Genomic DNA, 26,448 nt, shown 5'->3' with positions numbered 1-26,448 from the left:
GATTCGAACAGCCGCTCACTGTTCGAGTGTTCGAATGGGTTTCGAACCCCATTATAGTCTATGGGGAACATAAACTCGTTAAGGGGGAAACCCAAATTCGTGTCTGGAGGGTCACCAAGTCCACTATGACACCCCAGGAAATGATACCAACACCCTGGAATGACACTGGGACAGCAGCGGAAGCATGTCTGGGGGCATAAAAGTCACTTTATTTCATGGAAATCCCTGTCAGTTTGCGATTTTCGCAAGCTAACTTTTCCCCATAGAAATGCATTGGCCAGTGCTGATTGGCCAGAGTACGGAACTCGACCAATCAGCGCTGGCTCTGCTGGAGGAGGCGGAGTCTAAGATAGCTCCACACCAGTCTCCATTCAGGTCCGACCTTAGACTCCGCCTCCTCCGGCAGAGCCAGCGCTGATTGGCCGAAGGCTGGCCAATGCATTCCTATGCGAATGCAGACTTAGCAGTGCTGAGTCAGTTTTGCTCAACTACACATCTGATGCACACTCGGCACTGCTACATCAGATGTAGCAATCTGATGTAGCAGAGCCGAGGGTGCACTAGAACCCCTGTGCAAACTCAGTTCACGCTAATAGAATGCATTGGCCAGCGCTGATTGGCCAATGCATTCTATTAGCCCGATGAAGTAGAGCTGAATGTGTGTGCTAAGCACACACATTCAGCACTGCTTCATCAAGCCAATACAATGCATTAGCCAGTGCTGATTGGCCAGAGTACGGAATTCGGCCAATCAGCGCTGGCCAATGCATTCTATTAGCCCGATGAAGTAGAGCTGAATGTGTGTGCTAAGCACACACATTCAGCACTGCTTCATCAAGCCAATACAATGCATTAGCCAGTGCTGATTGGCCAGAGTACGGAATTCGGCCAATCAGCGCTGGCTCTGCCGGAGGAGGCGGAGTCTAAGGTCGGACCTGAATGGAGACTGGTGTGGAGCGATCTTAGACTCCGCCTCCTCCAGCAGAGCCAGCGCTGATTGGTCGAGTTCCGTACTCTGGCCAATCAGCGCTGGCCAATGCATTCTATTAGCCCGATGAAGTAGAGCTGAATGTGTGTGCTTAGCACACACATTCAGCTCTACTTCATCAGGCTAATAGAATACATTGGCCAATCAGCGCTGGCCAATGCATTCTATTAGCTTGATGAAGCAGAGTGTGCACAAGGGTTCAAGCGCACCCTCGGCTCTGATGTAGCAGAGCTGAGGGTGCACAAGGGTTCAAGTGCACCCTCGGCTCTCCTACATCAGAGCCGAGGGTGCGCTTGAACCCTTGTGCAGCCTCGGCTCTGCTACATCAGAGCCGAGGGTGCGCTTGAACCCTTGTGCACACTCTGCTTCATCAAGCTAATAGAATGCATTGGCCAGCACTGATTGGCCAGAGTACGGAATTCGGCCAATCAGCGCTGGCCAATGCATCCCTATGGGAAAAAGTTTATCTCACAAAAATCACAATTACACACCCGATAGAGCCCCAAAAAGTTATTTTTAATAACATTCCCCCCTAAATAAAGGTTATCCCTAGCTATCCCTGCCTGTACAGCTATCCCTGTCTCATAGTCACAAAGTTCACATTCTCATATGACCCGGATTTGAAATCCACTATTCGTCTAAAATGGAGGTCACCTGATTTCGGCAGCCAATGACTTTTTCCAATTTTTTTCAATGCCCCCAGTGTCGTAGTTCCTGTCCCACCTCCCCTGCGCTGTTATTGGTGCAAAAAAGGCGCCAGGGAAGGTGGGAGGGGAATCGAATTTTGGCGCACTTTACCACGTGGTGTTCGATTCGATTCGAACATGGCGAACACCCTGATATCCGATCGAACATGTGTTCGATAGAACACTGTTCGCTCATCTCTATTAATAACCCATCCTTAAAATAGCTCATCTATATCAGATTTGCTGGGATCTGACACCCAGACCCCTGCCGATCAGTTGTTCTCACCAACTGCTATTAGGAGAACAAAGTTAGAAGCAGAAAGCTTGGTTCTCTGTATAGTGGTGGTGCTGAGTTACTGTAGTGCAGCTCTTGTTCGCTTGAATAGCACCTAAGCTCTAGGTACTGAGCACAGCCGCTACTTGTAGAACAAAGTTATCTACTTCCAATTCTGTCCTCCATAAAGTGGCTGGTGAGAACAGTTTATGTGCAGGAGCCGGGTTTCAAATCCCTGACAATCTGATATTGATGAAATGTCCTAAAGTTAGATTATTAATATCATTTGCCTGGAATAAATAGTGAATTTTTGATATGTTAACATGTACAAAAATGTCAGATGTTTGTCCATGGATGCTACCAAGTTTGGCAGGGGGCAGGGGTCAACAATATTTGGTAGAAAATCTGGTTTTCGTATAATTCAAAGAATTAACATGTGTGTTAACAAAGAATACAGGTGAAAGTTTTACTTTTGGCTTATAAATTTGACCAAGGTTGACAAGAAAGTGACTTCCTTTCCAAGAAATTAAATAATCCCATGATAAGGAGATTGGAATTAAAGGTTGGTGACCAGCTGGAGTTTTAGACTGTTGTACATCTGGTAGACTTCTTACTACCAACTCATGTTTTCCTCACCCATTTCCAAAAACATTCTTAGTTTAGATGGAGTAAAGTGACCATGTGTGTATCTGAAGACATAGAGAAATTAGACGTGAGCCTTACTGGAGAAGAGGGACAATTTGAGAACATTCTCATTCTGTACATTGCTGTGGAATAGATCAGCAATATATAAATAATGCATAGCAAATAAATAATTAATACATGCTTTCATAAGCAACTAACATTAGACTACAAAGTGTTTTTCTTTGACAAAATTAAATATGACCGTGTCCTTCATTCAAAGAATTTGCATATATGTAAAACCTAGACTCCACATTTGCAAGCCAATGTCACAAAGGAGAAGCAAAAGAAGTGGCAAGTAAAAATTTATACCAATAATAATATACTTTAAAAATATAGAAACTTTTTAAGCTTAATAAATGTTCACCTTTTAACAACATACCATATTACGTTACATGGCTGTTTTTTAACTCCATCTGTATAAAGATTAAATTTTCAAAATAGCATCTACATTGTGAAAAATAGATTTTTTGTTGCAGATTTTGCTACTTTTTTAGCACCAAAGGCAGGAGAGGATAAAGAAGGGAAAAGTATAAATATTTCTTTAATATTTCCTATTCCTTTTTGAAGCCACTGTTGACTTTGGCTCAAAATACTCCAGCAAAATCTGCAACGACGCAAAAACATTTTTTTTTCACAACATGGGGACTTAGCCTAATAGTTGTATTATTCTGATATAACTTTACATTTCATTATGGACATATGGCAGAATTTACTTAGTGCCATACCTTGTTTGTCATATGTCAGAACTTCATATCTCTGCCAACTACGTGTATAGATTTACGGTATAATTTACAGGAGTAAATTGTTCTGAAAAGTCCGTCCGTACGGTTAAATAATTCTGGTTACTTAGGGGGCGTTCACACTACCATTGGTGATCATCAGCAGTGTCTGTAGCTATTGTCCGTTACAAGATTTTAGCAATGGACATTAGTTGAACCATCAGAAATTCGTTAAAATTTCCATTCATTTCAATGGGATTTTATCTTATGTCCATTTGTGTCCATTTACATCCAAGTCTGTTTTTTCCAGCGGACAAAAAAATCCTAAATGCAGAACTTTTCTGTCTGTTAGAAAAAAACGGACGGCAAGTGTCCGTTACTTTTTTAACATTGAAGTCTATGGGCAACAGACTTATAACGGACAGTAACTGATACCCATCAGTTACTGTCCATATATGTCCGTTATGATAGGTGTTCATTTTTTTTTTTTTAAATGGACAGCTTCATAACGGAATCTAACAGTAGTATGAACCTTACCTTAGGGTAAGTTCACACAGAGTATTTTGGTCAAGATTTTGAAGCCGTGTTCGCCTGACCAAAAAGACAGCTCCCATTGAAATCAATGGGAGCTGGTCAGGCATTTTTTCCGGGAGCTGGCTTGTTCCGGCTCCCAAAAAAAGAAGTGAGGTGCTCATTCTTCAGGCCGTTTCGCCTCGCAATTCGGCCTGAAGACTCTCCCTCCTCCCGACTAGGCCCATTCATTAGGCCTAATCTGGAGCGGAGTGCACAGTTGGATGCTGATGCTTTGCTTTCAGTGGCAGATTCCCGGTTTTTGGACCAAAAAACCCCATCTGAACTTACCCTTACAGACTCCACAGACTAGTATGTGGTAAACTCCTTGCCTCCTCCTAATGGTGACCAGAGGCAACCACAATTTTTTTTTTCATATGGTCTGGAGCTCTAAATAAGTAAAACTCAGTTCTATTCACTATAATACTATATTATACAATTAATGGATATAGAAATCTAGACCTGATTAAATTAAATAAACTCCTAATAAACTTGATCAAGCATTTACCATAATATTTAACAACATTTATTGTAAATTTCCATGAGTGCGACACATTGGGAACATGCTTGGAATGCCTTACAACTAATTCATGTGATCATTTTTTTAATCTAAAAAAGTACAAATTGTACTAAGTTATGTTAAGATTCTGTAAGCAAGAATTTTATTTTCCTCTTCAGCCACACAACTTCTGCTTGTACTCAGTATGAAACAAGAGTACTCCTCCAAGATAAATATTACTATTGATCTCTACAACCAAAGAAAACAAGGTTTCGAGAACTTGAAAAATGCAAGCACGAACATATGTGGCTCCTAAAGGAATTTATTGACTAATTCCTAAATAAGATTAAAAATAAAAAAGGAATTCAGCAAAAAAACACACCTGAATACATTGGTATATAGCAGAGCAAGAGGTAACAACAAAGGGCAAAAAATCAAGTAAAGAATATTTGAAGACAATAAAAGAGTGCACCAGGGGATCCTGTACTCATTTGTTTAAGAAGATCTTAAACAACTAGAATATTTATTTTTTATTTTTAATTCTCTGAAGCTTCACTCTTTAGAATGAGGGCAAGTAAAGTTTTCACCAATACGGTATGCATCTTGGAAAATTGACTTTTATTTACATTAGGGAACCTGCAAACAGGAAGAATAGTCTTGCAGGGATTCTTTGCTCTGTCTTACATTTGGGCCACATGTTGCAGAAAAGCTGTATTTTGCATTGTAAACTTTGATGCATTTTTTTTTAGCCAAAGCCAGAGCTGGAAGAAGGGAGCAAGAAAAATGATTTCTTTACAATTCTCATTGTTATTGAAGCCACTCTTGGCTTTGGCTAAAAAAAATCCACAGCAGAATCTGCAACATAAAATGCAGCTATTACGCAATGTGTAGCCTAAGCCATGTGGTGCCCCCTTATTGTACTGTATTATGAGATTTTTCTTCTGCAGAGAGAGTAACATCTACAATAAAGCAAGATGCATATTGCTGAGTTTCTGAGTTGCTGAGTTTCTGAGGGAGTTAGACAGAGTATTTATTGGGCGAATCTCGCTAGATTTGTATTAGGAGTTTGCCCAACAGTTTTGTACAGACTGGTCATATCTGAAACAGAACTTATATTACACTCTGGAGTCTTTTCAGATCAGAGTAGAGGCCCAGGGGATGTGATAAATCTAACAAATGGTGTTACTCACCTGCCCTGGGCTCCCACACCAGTCTTTGGGCCTCTTGCCGTCTCAGAGGTGTCAGAAATCACTGAGACCTGTGATTGGGACTAAGCCATCACATCGACATAATAACACCTAACCCCATGACCACTGTGGCCCATTCAGGACATCTATGAGACAGGAAGATACCCAAAGCAAAGTTGGGTAATATTGTTTTCAGGTTTAATCATTTCCCCTGGGCCTCTGTTCATTATACTCAGGGGTCTGAAGTGACCCCAGAGAATAATAATGGCACATGAGTGGTGAACCCCAAATTTATTGGGGCATTATTCTATATGGAAGACACTGTGGGACATTATACTGTGTGAAGAGGCCACTATAGGACATTGTACTGTGTGCACCATAGAACTTTATTTTTTAAAGTGGTTTTCCTGGAATTGGACGAACTCTGGAGGGACATGGACAGATGTAAGATAAAAAAGCATACTTACCTGTCTTGTTTGGTCACACGTCAAGTCTTGACCCATGTGACCACTGGGCCACTGAGGCGACTGATTAGCACAAATATGCCGGGGACCAAGTCATGGCACCATTGAATGGGCTGCAATGGTGGACACCGGAGTACCAGGGACAGCTGCATGGGTGAACCTGCCTTTTTCGCCGCCCGAGGCGGACTGGCGGGGGAGGGGCGGAGCGAAGGGGGGCATGGCGGAGAAAAGGGGGCATGGCGGAGTGGCGTTAGCGTGAGAGGAGGCCGCTGGAGCAGCGCTGCGTCCACAGGGCCTCCCCAATCCACCACTCGGTGACGCTAAGCCAGTCCAGAACAGCTTGTCCTGGACTGGCTTAGGTAAGCAAAAATGCCGCCCTCCCCAGGGCCCTGGCATAGCGCCGCCTGAAGCGGTCGCTTCAGGTCGCTTCATGGGAGGTGCGGCGCTGGACAGCTGAGTCTGTTTTTTTTTGTTACACCTGCCCCAAATCTTGTACAACACCTTTAAGCTAATCATTGAAACTGGTTGTATGTTCTTGGCTTCTTCTGGCTTCCTTTAATTACTGTGGGGACTCAGTGAAAAATCTTAGTGCTGAGTGGTGCACATGTGCTGTGGTAGTCAAGCCTAATTTTCTAATTTTGGTATTATTACTTTAAGACGGGGCAAAAGACAACATGAGGCTTGCGCAACTAAAAGAGTCTAACAGCAACCCTGGCCATGGCTGTCTATAACCATACTGCAGTGTGTATGGTGGCATGAAGGATGTGCCAGTTTTACAACTGATGTTTTCTTATGTAGAAGGGACCTTTGAGTTTCCTCAGGCAAAAGGGCTCAGGTGCAACATCCACTTTTTAACTCACTATAGGTATATGCTACTGTATGGAATCATTGTAGTAGGCTTCATTTGGATATAAGGCTCATAAAAGGAGGACAGCCCACTTCCATGTCACATTGTCTCTCTGGATGTCTGGCAGTCCAAGTATCATAAATACTCTGTTCTGTTTACTGAGAGATATGATACAGTCCATCAGACATGTCCCCCTATCCTGCCAGAAGGTCATTTTCCCTTTTAAGAGGACCTGTCACCAGGTCTGAAAATCTCAGTAACATACATTAATGTTATAGGGGCTGTCACCCTGAGTATTTTAGTAACCTCACCATTTTGTAATTGGTACTGAGTGTTTTATATTTTTATCTTTTATTCTTCAAACATATTTACTTAAAAATAATAATAGAAAATGTATTATTTCTACAACTAATGTCCTTCTTTATCCTAGAGGGGCCCAATTCTCACTTTTGCTATGGAGCCCCATGATTTTTATGTATGACACAGTTAGTATTCAATCATTAAATATCCAATGTTTTGTTCTGCAGCTGAACTGTAAATTGTAATAAATAACGTACCCCCTTATATGTCTCATACTTTTATATGGTCACAAAACTCCTTAGTATAGAGAACAAATACCAGGCACTCAAAAAAGAATTTCTTGTTGTGCAAAATAATTCTTGAATAGGGTTGAGCCGATCTTGAGATTTCAGGATCGATTGTAAAATCTGATTTCTGATCATTTTCCAGCCGATCACAATCATGAAATTTGCTTGATTTCCCGATCCCGATCGCTCAACCCTAATTGTATATTATATATACAGTAAGGTTGAGCCAATCTTTAGATTTCAAAATCCGATTTTCGATCATTTTCCAGCCGATCCCAATCGCGTTCATGAATTTTGCTCGATCGCCGATTGGGATCCGATCTTTCCCAATTCCATTCGCTCAACCCCATTCTGGAATTTTTTTGCACGATAAAAAATCTTTTTTTGAGTACCTGATATTTGTTGTCTCTATATATTGGGGTGAAACCCTATCAAGTGCACCGACTATATATTAGGACTGCAGTGTTTTTTTTTTTGCTAGAACAAAACTCCTTAGTGACTTGGCTATTTTCTGTAATTTACAGTTTATCCCAAACCATCATGTAAAATGTGTATGAGCAGATCTAGTTTCCAATCTGAAAATAAGCTTCAACCATTTGGAAGACAAATAGGCATTGTGATATTTTGTAATGCTATGAATTAACTGCTGCCACTGCCGAGCTAAATGAAAGATATTTATTTTGAATGCATTTGTATTACTTGCAATAGTATAGTGGGGTTGTTAATAAAACTAAATGGAATTGCTCCCAAGGATAGATGAGAGTACTCGGCTTCCAATAAAGCCAAACACCTACATGTAGTGTGTAAGCAATACACAGCCGCTCAGATTAATTACTATTCTTCTGCTAATTCCAAAAACATGGCAGCCCGTCCACATCTCCAAATCTGAAAAAAAGGGTAAAAAAGGAAAAATAAAAAGATGAGTCGATATTTTTTAATCACTGCCATTGTCATAAAACATGTATGATTTCGACTGATTTATTAAAGTAATGAAATCATTTTTATTATAAGTGATTAAGTGTATTTTACTTTCCAATGCCTAAGATAGAAAGCGAAAATCATTGTTATAATCTGAATATAACTAGAAAGATACAGTAAGTTCATTAACTTGCCTACACTTGTGCATCATAAAAACCTTATTAAAAATTACTCCCTAGCCTGCTGTATTAGCTTCTTTATGAGGCAATTTCTCCATACAGTAATAAGATTTCTCTTTTGCTCTCCCGTGCATATTAAGCCCACTAATCTTCTTTTATAAACTATTGTTTCAGCCACTTTCACAATTTATTCACTTTACACATACACTCCTATTAATATTAAAGCTTACAAATGCAAATACGAATTTAGCAAGCCATCCCACCAGATTTATGGCGACCACACGTTGCAATCTGGCAAAGGAGAGGCCAGAAACGCAGGTTGTCTAATCGCATGTAAAACACTTTCAGCTCCTCTCAATTAGAAGCATGTATACCATTTATGAGTAAAACGAGGACATAGTCTCTCCTTTAATGGCAGAAAATAATGATGTATTGCCTTAATTTGTTGAGAGGAAGTAATTAGAATTTCCATGCACTTTACTCAACAATGCGCCGGGTTTGGAAGTAATAATGCTTTATATTTTAATTCAATATTCATCATGCTCTAGCTTAGAAGATATGCCTGCCAAACTGACACCTAATCCCATGTTATGGATACTGCCTATGAATTAATTATTTGCAATTTGATTACATATATATATAGTACTGTTGTGGGATAGTTGGGCTTTCCGTATTAGCAAAAGAAACAAGAAATTAACAAATTGTGTGCAGGGCTTATATAGCAGGATGACGTTCTATGAGCTCATTATTAATATAGTGTTTGATTGTTTGTTTTTTTAAATATTACTAAATTGTTAAAGGGATTTTCCGACCTTAAAAGGAGTTTTCATACTGATGAACTATTCAGAGGGTAAATCCACATTGTTGTTCTTATTGTCCATTGCTCTCATCTGTCTTAGACTGAGAGCACTAGACATTAATAGCAATGTAGTTACTGATGCAGTTCGGAAGCTTTCCATCATGTTTGTTAATTTTTTTAATGAAGGAAAAGTACCTCATTCTAACCTTTAAAGGTGTTTTCTGAGAATTTTTTTCATTATTATTTTACAGCTAAAAATTTTCTGAAATTATTTTTTTCAAATTGACACTACTTAAAAATGTCCTACCCTTTATGCATAATTGTGTCAGCAACACAGTCTCTGCTACAGTCACTTCCTTACTGATCCTGATCGTGTGTTGTTATCATTATTATTGTTTATTTATATAGCACCAATCCAACGCTTGCCCTTGGCGTTGTGCAGTGAGCTGTATGGACTCTAAGTCCAGCTTTCTGCCTACTGGGCATGCTCGGACCTTTTGGAGGCGCTCAGAGGCTAAGTCTCAATCCGCCCATACTGAGCATGTCCGGTGAAGTTATGCCACTGCCTCTGTGGGCGGGGACTTGCCTTTATATAGTGTGAAACGATGCCCGCCTGGTGCTCACACTTTGACTATAATATTTTGAGACAGGAGGTCAGGGCTAGGTTCCAATGAAAGGCAGGAGCAGTCTAGGGATCTAGTTAGGATTCCTTGGCTCTGCCGGTGGGAATCTACAAAGCCTATTGAACTGCCTACTTACAATGTAGCTCCTAGCGTTTAGGGAGCCCTTTATGTTACTGACCAGGAGTGGTGTTTAACCCCCGGCAGCCTTTCCTGTGTAGCAGGCTGAAGCTTGTACTAGTGCCTATCCCTCTGCTGTGTTTTAGCAGAGGTCTCTTGCAAGGCTTCATTCAGCTTCAGCCAGCAGCCTTACACAGGTGCACTCTCCCAGTGAGGTTAACTGGTGAGAGTTTGTTTGCACCTTGTTCACATTGTAACCGCACTAACATCACTGCCAGTGCAGTTAACTGGTGGTTAGCCTTTCAGGAAGACGGCTGCCCCTCAGGGGGCCTGTGGACCTCACTGCAGTGTCTTGCAGTCTAGTGGTTCTTTCACGTTAAAAATTATTATTTTCAAATATGTACACAGAACCATAACAGGCGGCAGGAAGTGTTGAGGATTTGAATATCCAACTTGACGGATAGGTCAGAGTCCATGGTTATCCCAAGGTATCGGACCTGTGGGACAGGGGTAAGTTTGGTTCCATTAACTTTCATAGATTGACTAAGTAAAGGGGCCATATGGGGTGGGGTGAAGATGAAGAACTCCGTTTTCTTCGTGTTGTGTTTGAGAAAGAGGGAGGAGAGAAAGGTGGCTACAGTTGCTAAACAATCTTGAACTTTGGCCAACAGAGAGGTAATATATGGTCCAGAGAGGTATATTTGGGTGTCAACCGCATAGCAATGGTATTGAAAACCATGAGATGCTATGAGTTGGCCTAGGCCGAGGGTATAGATGGAGACCTGGAGGGGTCCTAGGATGGTGCCTTAGGAAACACCTACAGAGAGAGGGCATGGTGAGGAGGTGGTATGCGAGTGGGAGACGCTGAATGTGCAGTCAATGAGGTATGAGGAGATCCAGGAATGGGCCAGGTCTGAGATACCAAGGGATGAGAGAGTTTCTAACAAGAGGGAATGGTTGACTCTCAAAGGCAGAGGAGAGGTCAAGGAGGAGGAGGACAGAGTAATGATGCTTGGCTTTGGCAGTTAGAAGAAGGTCATTAGTGACTTTGGTTAGGGAAGTTTCAGTGGAGTGACTGGGTCTGAACCTTAACTGAAGTTTGTCAAATTGCAAGTTGGATGAGAAATAGGAGGATAGTTCAGAGTGGACGTGTTGCTCAAGTAGTTTTGAGGCGCACAGTAACAGTGAGATGGGACGATAGTTGGCTGGAGAGGACGTGTTTAGGAACAGTTTCTTGAGTATAAGAGTGACAGTGGTGTGTTTGAAGGCTCAAGGGAAGGATCCATTGGTTAGGGATAGGTTGAAGAGATGGATTAGAGCTAGAGTGATAACTTTGGTGAGTTTGGGAATGAGATGTCACTGGATCGGGTCAAGCGCACAGGAGGTTAGGTGGGATTTAGAGATTAGGGTGGAGAGCTTTTCATCAGTGATGGAGCAGTTAGGTAGAGTGGTTGCTGGGGGTGTAGGGTGAGACTGTCCATTATGCACATGGTTTCAATTGTTAGCCACACCCACCTTTAAAGTTTGGAAAAATGTATGCATTTTTTTGTCTTGTTTTTTTAAATGTAGATTGTGAACCCAATATAGGGATCACAATGTACTTTTTTTTTTGTAACCTATCAGTATGTCTTTGTAGAAAGGAAGGAAATCCACGCAAACACATGGAGAACATACAAACTCCTTGCAGATGTTGTTCGTGGCAGGATTCAAGCCCAGGATCCCAGCGTTGCAAGGCTGCAGTGCTAACCACTGAGCCACCGTTTTGCCCCCATTTTTGAACAGTGTATGCTTTTTTATAAAAATGCATATGTGGGTTTCAAAAGCCACATGCATTTATTAAAAATGAATGCACATGCTTTTTTTTTTTTTAGCAAAGAAACACCATCTGAACACAACCTTATTGTGAATTGTTGTATCATGTGTAAATCCTACTAATATTATGTGTTTGTTCCTCAATCATGCAAAAACGGCTGAATGGATTTGAATGAAATTTGGCATATATATAGTTTGTAACCTCGATTAAAACATAGGCTACTTTTTATCCTGGTAAATGACATGGCTTCACAACTGTTATGAATTTATGTTCACATACTATATTACACTGCACTTGGCAGCAGCTTATCTCAGCTTCTGATAAAGCCAGGTCTGTAATCTCTCTAAATACAGAGTTAACCTTCAGTCCACTGTGTACATGCAGTTGCATTTTATCTGATCTGCTCTAGGCAACATGCTGACACACTGGATGGGAAAACACCTTTAATCCAAATTGGCAGTTTGCTACTTTTAAACATGCCGGGAAAATGTACATCTAATTTGTTGCAAAATTCTAAAACAATGACAGCTTTGAAGGTAGCCAGAAGTCAACAAAGTTCTCCTCAAGCGGAGCTAAGATGCCAGAACAATCATGGACACTGTGCAAGGAATGAGTTCAGCAGCAGACCAACTTGACAGCTGCTGAAACGCCGGAGCAGGCAGATCATCAACGCCAACAACACACTTATTACATGGCGTCCCAGTGAGCTTCTGAGATGCCAGAACAATCACAGGCACAGCAAGAGGAACAAGTTCAGGAACAGGACAGCTTAAGAGATGCTGAAACACCAGAACAGGCAAATCATCGACAGCAGCAATTTGCTGAATATAGGCGGATCATCAACGCCGCAGACGAAGTCATGGGCAGAGGCTAGTAAGTAAATATATACAAACACATACCCAAGTTTATTTCTATTTATACATATATATGTATGCATATAGCAAGACTGCGAGAGTATTTCACCTCATTTGGGGGTCTACTGGGTATGAATATAAAACTACTAGGAGGTGGTGCAGTGTGTGGATGCTGCATAGAGCTGCCTGAAAAAGCACTGACAGTCCCACAACCAAGAAGTGTAAACCAGGAAGTATTGCATGAGCCTGAAAATATGATGAATGATAAAATGGCTCAAACATACATGAAGGTGTTCAGTTCTCTTTCTTCATTCATTTAAGAAGCATTTTCGTAGTCCTGGAAAACCCCTTATAGAGAATGGAAGCTGAACTGCAATAACCTAGCATGACCAGTACAGAATAGCCAGCCCAATCATCAATATCCAAAGGCTGGATGAGCACTTTAACTTTTTCTTTGTTATAGTTATTATCAAAGAATGGGGTTAGAGGACCAGCTTTGAAAAAAAATGGAGTTGCTTTGGATTTGTTTATGCTATTAGGGTCTGTGTGAAATTGTATCAGATTTGCGTCGCAAGAATTTAGAATTTTTCACTAAATTAGTACAAAAGGTAACAGTGATACATCTTCATATGTGCTTAGCTTACATGTCCTTAATAAAAACATGTTGAACTATCATGGTGTTATGTCTTCTATTTCTTTACTGTAATGACTACCTATAGCTAATATCCTCTTTTCTATAGACAATACGAGATTAGCTGCTGGTATGCACATCCACAATGACAGAAGAGCTCTCCGAAACATATTGTTTAATGCTATATATTTATTATATATGAATTTAAAACGTAAAAAAAAAAAGATTTTTCTTTGTTCTCAAATGTTGTTTAAAGTGTGTATTGACCATATATTGTGCTCAATTTACTGAATAAAAAATGTTGACTTTTGAAAATAGTATTATGCACTTAGTCAGACTCTGCAGTAGCAATCCATAAGATTTAGCAGTCAGGTAGTGAATTTTAATCCATATAAATAAGATGCTTTGACGCTGGATGTTTTCTGAACCATCTAGTTGTCAAACACTTATTATTTTTTTTTTATTTATCTTACTTATATAGCGCCATCGTATTACACAGGGCTTTTACAGACAACATCAGTCACTGTCCAATATAGGGCTCACAATCTAAGTTACCATCAGTATGTCTTTGGAGTGTGGGAAGAAACCAGAGTACCCGGAGGAAATCCACTCAAACACAGGGAGAACATACAAACTCCTTTATGTTGCCTTGGCTGGATTCAAACCCAGGACTCCAGCGCTGCAGGGAATTCTATACTTTTGGCAAAGAGTAAGAAAACTTCCAAACAATTTGATCAAGAAGCAACTTGTGAATAAAACATTCAAATGATATATACTGTATTGTAGAAACAAGTTTATATTAAAACAAGACAGGGACAGCAAACTAGCTCTCAGTGGTCAGTCATATAGTGTACTGACTGGCTCTCAGTTCTTAGTCATAATGTACTAGTTATAGTGTGCTATGCCCAGACCTTAGGTATACTGCACTAACCGGCTCTCAGTCCCAAGTTATAGTGTACTAGTTATAGTGTGCTATGCCCAGATCTTAGGTATTATGCACTGACTGGCTCCCAGTCCTTAGTTATAGTGTACTAGTTATAGTGTGCTATGCCCAGACCTTAGGTATACTGCACTAACCGGCTCTCAGTCCCCAGTTATAGTGTACTAGTGTACTAGTTATAGTGTGCTATGCCCAGATCTTAGGTATTGTGCACTGACTGGCTCCCAGTCCCCAGTTATAGTGTACTAGTTATAGTGTGCTATGCCCAGATCTTAGATATTGTGCACTGACTGGCTCCCAGTCCCCAGTTATAGTGTACTAGTTATAGTGTGCTATGCCCAGATCTTAGATATTGTGCACTGACTGGCTCCCAGTCCCCAGTTATAGTGTACTAGTTATAGTGTGCTATGCCCAAATCTTAGATATTGTGCACTGACTGGCTCCCAGTCCTTAGTTATAGTGTACTAGTTATAGTGTGCTATGCCCAGATCTTAGATATTGTGCACTGACTGGCTCCCAGTCCCCAGTTATAGTGTACTAGTTATAGTGTGCTATGCCCAGATCTTAGATATTGTGCACTGACTGGCTCCCAGTCCTTAGTTATAGTGTACTAGTTATAGTGTGCTATGCCCAGACCTTAGGTATACTGCACTAACCGGCTCCCAGTCCCCAGTTATAGTGTATTAGTTATAGTGTGCTATGCCCAGATCTTAGGTATACTGCACTAACCGGCTCACAGTCCCCAGTTATAGTGTACTAGTTATAGTGTGCTATGCCCAGATCTTAGGTATTGTGCACTGACTGGCTCCCAGTCCCCAGTTATAGTGTACTAGTTATAGTGTGCTATGCCAAGATCTTAGGTATTGTGCACTGACTGGCTCCCAGTCCCCAGTTATAGTGTACTAGTTATAGTGTGCTATGCCCAGATCTTAGATATTGTGCACTGACTGGCTCCCAGTCCTTAGTTATAGTGTACTAGTTATAGTGTGCTATGCCCAGATCTTAGGTATTGTGCACTGACTGGCTCCCAGTCCCCAGTTATAGTGTACTAGTTATAGTGTGCTATGCCCAGATCTTAGATATTGTGCACTGACTGGCTCCCAGTCCTTAGTTATAGTGTACTAGTTATAGTGTGCTATGCCCAGACCTTAGGTATACTGCACTAACCGGCTCCCAGTCCCCAGTTATAGTGTATTAGTTATAGTGTGCTATGCCCAGATCTTAGGTATTGTGCACTGACTGGCTCCCAGTCCTTAGTTATAGTGTATTAGTTATAGTGTGCTATGCCCAGATCTTAGGTATACTGCACTAACCGGCTCACAGTCCCCAGTTATAGTGTACTAGTTATAGTGTGCTATGTCCAGATCTTAGGTATTGTGCACTGACTGGCTCCCAGTCCCCAGTTATAGTGTACTAGTTATAGTGTGCTATGCCAAGATCTTAGGTATTGTGCACTGACTGGCTCCCAGTCCCCAGTTATAGTGTACTAGTTATAGTGTGCTATGCCCAGATCTTAGGTATTGTGCACTGACTGGCTCCCAGTCCTTAGTTATAGTGTACTAGTTATAGTGTGCTATGCCCAGATCTTAGGTATTGTGCACTGACTGGCTCCCAGTCCCCAGTTATAGTGTACTAGTTATAGTGTGCTATGCCCAGACCTTAGATATTGTGCACTAACCGGCTCACAGTCCCCAGTTATAGTGTATTAGTTATAGTGTGCTATGCCCAGATCTTAGGTATTGTGCACTGACTGGCTCCCAGTCCTTAGTTATAGTGTACTAGTTATAGTGTGCTATGCCCAGACCTTAGGTATACTGCACTAACCGGCTCCCAGTCCCCAGTTATAGTGTATTAGTTATAGTGTGCTATGCCCAGATCTTAGGTATTGTGCACTGACTGGCTCCCAGTCCTTAGTTATAGTGTACTAGTTATAGTGTGCTATGCCCAGATCTTAGGTATACTGCACTAACCGGCTCACAGTCCCCAGTTATAGTGTACTAGTTATAGTGTGCTATGCCCAGATCTTAGATATTGTGCACTGACTGGCCCCCAGTCCTAAGTTATAGTGTACTAGTTATAGTGTGCTATGCCAAGATCTTAGATATTGTGCACTGACTGGCCCCCAGTCCTTAGTTATAGTGTACTAGTTATAGTGTGCTATGCCCAGACCTTAGATATAGTACACTGATGGTTCCCAGTCTTTAGTTATAGTGTACTGACCAGCCATCAGGCTATGACTGACTATAAATTAGTGTGAACTGCGTCTGCTAGGTGCCTGCTATGTGGTTTTATACATATCTTTTAATATTAAGGTAAGTCTTTTATGGTTCGTCCACAATTTATGTTGCTCTTATATCATTGTCTATTTTTGCCCAGTGTCTCTATAGGAACCATATAAATTAATATGTATAGGGTAAGCTGATTACTATTTCGCAATTCTTTCTTGGAAATAGGTGTTGCTTTCTAACAGGAGGAGTGAATGTTGTATACAAGTTAAACCAAGAGGATGCTTTCGATATTTATTCTTGGATTTCCCAAAAATTGGACTTCTGCTTCATAGATTGTTATGCAACTATTTTCATTTACCACATTTATGCTTAGACCATTGAAAAATCATTTTTGGAAGAATTATTATTTGTCAATTTAATCTGAGAAATCGATCTGCTATGTCTCTTACTGGTACTCCATTCCACAATAATTCATCTGTGCCACATGACTGGAATTCTTTCCTCCATACTGTCTGTGTGGACTAGATGGTAATCTCCCATGCAACTCTGTATGAGTGTGAATCCTATTGGCTTCCATACTGAGATTGACTTCTCGTCCAAGCAACAGGTCCTTTAGGATTTCAACAGTCACAGTTGACTTCATGAGGCACAGTTAAAGTACTTGAACTGAGCTTATACATCAAGATGAAAGCCACCAGTAAGAAAACTAACCAGATTGGATGGAAATTACAAACAAACCAAATAATACAAAATTTTCCCAGTATGTTGCTTTAAGTCTTACATATTGACATATAAGTATTTGTCAACTGATGTCATAAGTATAAAACATAATAATTTACAATAAGATTATTTTGTACATCTATAATAGTAAACATGGAACAGGACAGAAACTATACAATGAACTGTATCTCCGATGACATACAATTCTGTCTTAGTTCCTATCAATTATTTCCAAGTCCCATTAGATGAATGAATAAAATGAGCAAATAGTCTTTCTTAACCATATAAAAAATGATGCATAGGCTTAATTTAGTAGGAGCCAGTAATTAGAATTTCTTTCTAGTCTGCCAAGAGGCCAAATTAATTTTCATCACAAATAGTTTGTAGATTAGCGGATGAGTAAATATGCAATCTACTTTCAAGCTCAACGCTTTATTTGTTAATTCAGCAAAACGATAAACTATGACACGTGTAAGGACAAAGAAAGAAATTGCAGCTTTAAATCATCTTTTATTTGAATACATTTCAGTTGTACATGGGTTAAAATAAAGTTATAGAATAATATTTAGGAATCAGAGTTAGGAAGACATTACAATTTGAATGAGCAAATAAATATCAGGAAGGAAATAGATTTCTTTCTATGTGATATACCCCATATAATATGGAACATTTACTGCCACGCAAAAACTTTATTTGTACCTTAAATTATAAGCATTATGCTAAATACAACATCACAAAACAGTTGTTATATTTTATTTGCATTGTATTAACTACTTACGCTTGGTTCACACTAGCATTCAGGTATCCGTTCTTTGGTTCCACTTGGGGACACGAAAAAGGACACCCAACCAATTAAAAAGTGGTTACCCGTGAAAACTTATGAACCCTATAGACTATGATGATAAAACGGACATCCTATCCACTTAAAAAGTGGTTACCCACAAAAACTCACGGACCCTATAGACTATAATGGAGTCACTTGCTTTCCACCCGAAATTGGCAGAGAGAATAGTCCTGCAGGACTTTTCTCTCCACTTATTTTAAGCAGGATGGGGGACAGAGTCCCCATATGGTCACGCAATGCGGATGTGATTGTAGCCTTAGACCTTTAATATTCTATAACAACCTAATGTAATAAATACTTCGTCATCATCATCATCATTCTGAAATGCATCTGTCACATATATACTTTAAAAATGAAACTTTGTGGCAAAACCAAAAACAAATGTAATTAAGGGGTCAATAATGGAAAAAGAAAAATTTGATAGAAAATTATAGTGATGTCAATAAAAGTATAAGTACTACAAGAATACCCAAGAAATGGCCTCAAATGGATTTACTGGGAAATGAGTATTGATTATCTATGCTTAGGATAGGTCACCATTTTCAGAACAAATTCCATCAGCTGCACTGATCAGTTGTTTGAAAGGGTTGTTCTGCTCCTAATATATCATATACATATATAGTATTGCAACCCCAATCAGTCATATAGTTTATACATAAGGAGTAACACTTTTCCTGGCCATTATATGATTTCTATTCACCAATTTCCTCCATTCCCCTTTATGTAGGCGCTACAATGATTTTTCAGTTCTCCCTGAGCTGCGGTAGAGCCTAGCTATGATGTCTGTCATAGACAGTACACAGAAAGTAGAGGAGAATCTGCTCCATAATTTACAACACAGACTTTCCGTGAATAGTGCGGTGGGGAAAAAACACAATGCATTGCCGCTTTTTTTCCCGCAGTACTTCTTTGCTGTGGAACGCTACATGGGGCTTTAGCCTTAAAAGGGTTTTTCCATCTCAGGCTTTCCCCTGCTTGCCTATCTCCTCACTAACTCCTGGTTTTTAACTCAGGCCAGCATCTAAATTGCACCGGTATCTCTGGATTTGTGTCAAATAGGTGCACAGAAATTTTGATGGTTAAAGAGTGAACAGATAAGTTGGTAATACAGGGTGGCATGCAGAGAAATATTTGAGACATATCAGGGGTCAGGTTCTAAAGAACGGTGAATGTTAGTTTTAGGATTTTGAATGATATTTGCTAGTCAGTACTAAGCAAGCCAAGGTAATGAGATAGAGGATAGTGGAGGATTGAGTTGAGGCGTAGACATGTTGATCAGGAAATAGACAGCTTGTCTAACCATTTGGGCTCTATAATGAAACAGTAATATCAGCCTGACAGGCTCATTACTTATAGTGAATATGAGTTAACCACATTTTGGAAACTCAAAAGACTTGAAAGATTCATTTATCTGTAACCATGATCTTAAATTAGAAGAAAATAAACATAAAGTGCCTCAATTGAACAGGCAATTCTGAGTAAAATCTTGGCCCTAAAAAGCAGATCAATGGTTTAGTTTTCCCTTTGCTGAGTTTGAAGACATTCAGTAAAATGAAAAGAAGTTGGAGACAACTAAGACACTCCTTAAGACTCCCAACTAACACACAAAAACCTTAAGAGTAATGTTGCTGGAAGAGAAAGGAGATACACAGAGGAAGGACAGTCTTATGCACACCAATGCTAACTTACTTATGCCTAATGTGTGTCTAGTAACTTTATGCATCCAAATAAGTTCACAAAAAATAAGAGATCTTTGCAGACTTGAAAGAAGTCTATAGTAAAACTAACCATAAGTTGAAAGTCAGCCGAGATAGCCAATGTGTAACCATTCCAGGCATTTGTTCTTTTAAAATTATAACAAGCCATCATTTTGTGATGGCCAATAATATTATATTGACCATTAATGAGTAAAACAAGGCACATATGGCAGATCAGTCAATTACGGCTGGCCACTTTGCACAAGTGTGTTTTTTCATTTTACACTTTTACCCTTGCACTATGTTTAGTCTGGCATTTTCATGGTAGGAACATTTATGTTGAACACTCTGATCGGCTACATTGTGACTGACCCTGATCTAAAGTAGATGTCCATTTTAAGACTGAGAGGCCCACATACAGGGTATAATGATAAGTAGAAGTTTATGGGGAGAAGATGGGTCATAGTAGTGTCATCAAGATTATTAGTAACTTTACTAAAGTCACTTAAAGGGAACAGGGGAAACTAGTAAGACAATTCAAAGTGGAAGAGTAGTTCAAGGAGCTTGGAAAAAATGAAATGAGAAACCTAAGACTGTACCCTAAGTGTGTAGAGAGATCCAGAGAGGATTCCCTGATAGTGGGAGCTTAGACAGATTAAAAACCCTTTAAAGCTCCTCATATTTGTTTTCACATGTGTTTACACCTTAAACCAGTTGAATTACAAGCAGTGCTTAATTTTTGTGTCTTGGAATTTGCATGTATTTGTATCTTATGTATTCTCAATGAACTTAACATCGGCAGATTTCGGAATAATGGGTTGTTTTCATTACATTTGTTAAAACTGTATCCACAACATCTCCTTAATATCTAGTGTAAATAAAAGTCCTGTCCAATTCCTTAGGTTTCAGACAACGAGTGAATAATGTTCCTCATAGAGACTTTGTCGTCCCAACACATTTCAAATGCCACAAGCCTAAAGTGAAAAAGAGCAGTGGGAGTAAAAGTATTCTGGACATGCCAATAAATTAATGATACATTATTTAGGCATGATTGGAAATATTGCAATTTTTCACAGCTGTCAGTTTAAATATAAAAGCATCAGCACATTAAACTAGTTACTGCTTTTTCATAATTGAGACTTTAGCTTCTAGCTGTGCCCTGCAGCTTTTCATTAATCACTAGGACTGAAGTTCAAGCACAATGACAGCTTAGAAGGCATTAAATGGGCAAAGTATTTTTCAGGTACAGCTAGGAAAGGTCCTTTAGTCCTATAATCCTCAGCTAATTGTTTTTTGGTCCCTAAACAAAATCTGCTCATGGCGTCTCCTAGTGACAGAATTAGCAGCAGGTTGATTATCTCCTATCTTCGTGAACTTTGCTGCAAAGAAAATAACTGGGAACAAAATGACCACAACATATATAGAGTTTTATAGAATTATTGTCTAATAATTGTTGTAAACTAGTCATATTATTAACCATTCCTTCTATAACACCTTTTACATATATATATATATATATATATATATATATATATATATATATATATATATATACACATTTAAAATATATGTATTGATAATAATAATAAAAATAATAATAAATATATATATATATATATATATATATTTATTTAACTTAACTATTTTATTATTGAAAAAATTAGATTTTTGTTCAATTGAAGACTATTATTTTATATTATTTTTTACAATCCATTGGAAAGTGTTGTGGACTGTAGTTTAATGGAAGTGTCAAAACACGCTTTGCTTTTATGTAACAAATTATCAAGTGCATTGAGGTTCATTAATTATGTCATCTAATTGGATTGAGGCAGGTGCAAAATACCTCAGATGAAGTGGACACTGGCGGAAAGGCCTGAGCGCAAGTTTTCTATTAGAAAGCAGCATGTCTCCAGACTCCCGGAATTACTTTGTAGTTATTGATTAATGGCCATAATTTATTACAGTGCAGAGGATCTTGCATTGAGTTAAATGTGTGATTAATCAATTTTCCATCAAATTATGAGCAGTTGCCAAAGGAAAATACCAAGTGATTTTTCCCATGCCTTATATATGTAAGATACAAGTATTTTTTCTTAAGGAGCTAATAGCTGTCTATCATTTGTGTAATACTTGTTGAGACACTGACAAATGTCAGCACACCGAGCGCTCTGAGTAGCTTTCTATTAAAGCAGTAAGTGTGTTGTCATGAGGGTAAAGTTTTACATGTATTACATCTATTTTTATGCAGCATAGGCTACTTAAAATGCTTTATGGAATATATTAAAATTGCTTTTAACTGAAGAAAAATTTGTTAAGGTTATGTGTTACTTGCAATGGGTGTTTGTAAAGGAACCCATGAAATATAGAACATATATAGGATGCCTATGTACTTGTGCTGACTCAGGTGCTAATGCGACCACTAATTGACCCCCCAACACCTTGTTCAGAGGCACACTTGGTTGGCTGAGAGGTGCCACATTACACAGGTCAACAAAAAAAAAAAAATTTACTGGTGTCCAAAATATTTTAATGAATTTGGGGTATTTTTGGGGTGCTGATTCTGAATATGCTATCAGTTTTGCCAGATTGGCTCAAGTTTTTGAGATTTTTGGTATCTTATTTATAGCACTTGTTGGTAAATGCGACGCATCATCTCATTAATTTCTTTGGATTAGTACTTGAACTGAGCAGTTCTCAATATAGTTTTTTGTTAATTAGTGTTCTAAAAGTTTGTTCATAGCTTGATTTTTGCACTAACTTTATGTTGTTGTCTGTTTTCCAGTGAAAAGCATGAACTCATCAAGAAGAAGTTGTCTTAACGATCCAGACTCATTCTGTTACATTTGTGGTGAATATACACTGCAAAAACATAGAAGAAACATAACAGACTTCATAAAAAAAAGTGTATTTGGCCTATTTTGAGGTTATGCTTGGGGACCAAGACAAGTCTTGGGCACCACACATAGTGTGCAAAGCATGTATCGAATTATTACGAAAATGGAGCAAAGGACAAAGAAAAAGCTTCAAATTTGGTGTTCCAATGGTGTGGAGAGAGCAAAAAAATCATCATGATGACTGTTATTTCTGTGCAGTGCAAGTGCAAGGATTCAATAAGCATAAGAAACGAAAATGGGAGTATCCTAACATGGAATCTCAAATCTCAAAAACTTGAGCCAATCTGGCAAAACTGATGACATATTCAGAATCAGCACCCCAAAGTTACCCTAAATTCGTTGAAATATCTTTGGCCCCAAAAATGCTGTTGACCTGTGTTATCTTTGCTGCGACTTGTGTATGCAGAGATCCCCAATTGCACCCACTACAGCTATGGCTATCTTATAAATGCTCTTTTGTAGATGTTGATAGATAATATTGGTGTAACTTCAAGTTTCTGGGCCTCATGAAAAATTTGTAACTATCACATGTCATTTATAATATTTAGAATATTGGTCTGATCATTTCAGGTGGTGGGTGGGTGGTGGGCCTATTTAACATGCTTAAATTACCATTTTTCTAGTGTACAAGGCATGAAAAGTGGCATTTTTCTTCTCTCAAGAATTGTTTTTTTGTGCAAATATTGTGGCAGGAATGTAGGCGTGAGTTACATCACAAATCTATGCCAGTCCTTTGCACACAGGACCTCTGCAAATTTCTTAAGCAGCATTGGTCTTAATAAATTGGCACATTCCACTCTTTCTAGTATGGTTACTCCATTTTCTAGGTCCCTATGCATTCTTGTGTATGGCCACCAACTTCTTAGACTACTCCATGCTCAATTGGTCTGATATGTTAAGACTGGTGTTTTGCGTGCTGGTCTTGCTCCATACTTGATGCTTCCTTGGCCCACCTTCATCGCTGCCCTTTTCTGCTCACTTTTTTAGAAAAATGGAGTGAAAAATTGAAAAAAAAAATCAATAATTTTTCATATAACAGTGATTTTCACAAAAAATTGTGGCTATGGTCATGTCTTATGCACCCAAAAACAGGTTTACTAGTCATGATTTGTTAAGCCAGTGAAACACTCTGCTTAGGTCTTGGAAGTACCAGTTGAAAGCGTGGGGGGTGGGCGTATATGTTGTAGACATCCAGTCCCAAATTACTAAAGTACTGTCTGCATAAAAGCATTTGAGAATCTAGTAACCATTTACAGAAATATGAAAAGGGCCTAGAAATCACAGGAACCGAACCAGAAAGTGAAAAAGGGAGGAACAAGGCATTTTAGCTGTGCATTATGCATTGACAACGTGCAAATGTTGCTTTAAGCAATTAATAGAACATATTTAGACAAAGGCTGGTTATATAAACTAGAAAGATACAACTTTACAATATCAATTGCACAAAGGGTATAACATATTAGTATTTTAATAATAACAGTGCATTGCATTAAATATATTACTCATTATAATATACTTTTGTACTTGTTTTCTTTAAAAAAATAATAAAATGTTAGTATTCACAGATTTTAATTGAAAAACAGATTAACATCTTATTCATCTCAGCTACCACATCAGGGTATTCTCCTATTGAGTAGAAGTGGAGAACCACTGAGTTAAGTAAATCCACCTACAATCAGCTTAAGGCAAAGAGTAGTGTTATTCATTGTTATATTCTAAAACCTATTCAGTCTGAAATACATCTTGGACACTTCAGTCAGGAGAAATCCCTAGTCTCCAGTTTTAGCCTAATTCAATATTCATACGGGGTGGCTTCTTCATTTAATAACCCAGAGAACACAATAACTATCTCTTTTACTTACAATGCTCGACTTAAAAACAGTGATTTAAATAGGCGGTGTAATTAGGAGTTAACAATAGACTGAAGAGCGCTGGCCCACCTCACATAGAATGATCCCCGAAAGCTTCCTACTCACATTTCTAAGAGGTTTAAAACCCCATTAGTGACACACTCTATGTATCTAAAGGAAACACCAGCACCACCCGACTGAAAAATGTCCTCGTAACACTCCAAATGCGAGAAGCGGTTTGTACCCTTCACAAAATAATCAATCTATGTTCTAAACAGAGCATTGAACAGATTTATGTCCATTGCTATAAACCCAATCTGTACCTTCTCAAAACTTACCTTAAAGATTAACTTGATTTTAATGTACATTATTAGTACTGTCTCATTTTTCATTGCATCTTCATTTATTTATTGTACTATTGGTATCCAGAACTCACATAGCATTTTGTTTCTGTAACTAGAGCTAGAATGACTGTCACGGTGTATTGATGATGTCCTCATCACATCTTAACAACCCAACAATGGGTTCTGTAGTCTGCATTATAACAGGTTTTCATAAGCCCTGTCCTGTTTTACACTCCTCAGTGTTGAAATTGCAACTACAAAAAGGAAAAGTCTTGGAAGAGTTATGGAGATCACAGGATCCATCGATATGTCAATGATAAATAATAATAATATGCAAATGATAAGAAAATATTCAAAACATCTTGATTTATTTGGTATTGAGTAAATGCAGAAATACACAAACTTACATGTCTTGGCATCTGATCCACAGGGTTAAGAATACTTGTCTAAAGCTAACCAATAATGTCCCAACTATGCTCAATTGAAAACAAGTTTGGAGACTCTGCAGACCATGGTAGCATGCTTATGCCATACAGGCTTCTCTCTTTAGAAAGAACAGCATTTAGCCTGGTGCTTTCCTAACAAACTCCTCCTGAGCACTGCGGTGAATTGCCAATACCACTGGTTCCTTGACAGTCATTTTAACACTGACCTTTTAGTGTACCTGAAATAAAGACTACAGAATTCTGACTACCATATATTATGCCACCCCTCATTATAATCCTAGACGTAGGACTGATATGATGCTCCCTTGTGAAGGATTCTTCATGGTAGTTCACATGTTACTTACAGTCCAGTTTCAAAGAGGATAGACCACAATTCTAACTTCCATTTCTTCCTTGCTGCGCCTCATGATAGCCTTTGAGAGTGGTGGCATAAGGTCAATGGAGCACTTGCTGTCACTGCTGTTTTCTTGCCCTAGGCTTGGAAATTGACCTTTAATTTCACTTGCTGTACAAAATGGATCACTACACACCAAGTCCATGCAGAACTTCACACCTCTTGCTGTCATACCAATTTGTCATTGTTCTTCTAACTTTTAGGACATGCAACATTGAATAGTGCTAACATGGTGGTCTAAGTGTCTAGAATATCCAGTAGTGCTAAACCAAGGGCTCCCAGTTCAAAGATTCTGCCCCTCTCAGTTTGAAACAGGTGACAATAAGTGAACTGGAGGGAAGCCAGTAAGTGCATTCGTCAGGAGAAAGAGAACGACAACAAGCACAGACCATTACAGCTGAAGACTGGTTCACATCTGCGTTCGGTATCTCATCTGGGGAGCCCACTTGGGGATCCCCTGAATGGAATACAGAATGCATTAAAAAGTGGTAATCTAAGAAACCACACGGACCCCAAAGACTATAATGGGGTCCATGTGGTTTACGCATAAATCATGTGGAGAGAAAATTACTGCAAGTAGCACTTTTCTCTCGGCATGATTCATGCGGACACCGTGCGGAAAGCACACGGACCTTATAATAGTCTATGGTTT

The sequence above is a fragment of the Leptodactylus fuscus genome, chromosome 3 (assembly GCF_031893055.1).
Source record: "Leptodactylus fuscus isolate aLepFus1 chromosome 3, aLepFus1.hap2, whole genome shotgun sequence".
Classification (NCBI taxonomy): Eukaryota; Metazoa; Chordata; class Amphibia; order Anura; family Leptodactylidae; genus Leptodactylus; species Leptodactylus fuscus.
Note: the sequence above shows the minus strand (reverse complement) of the source record.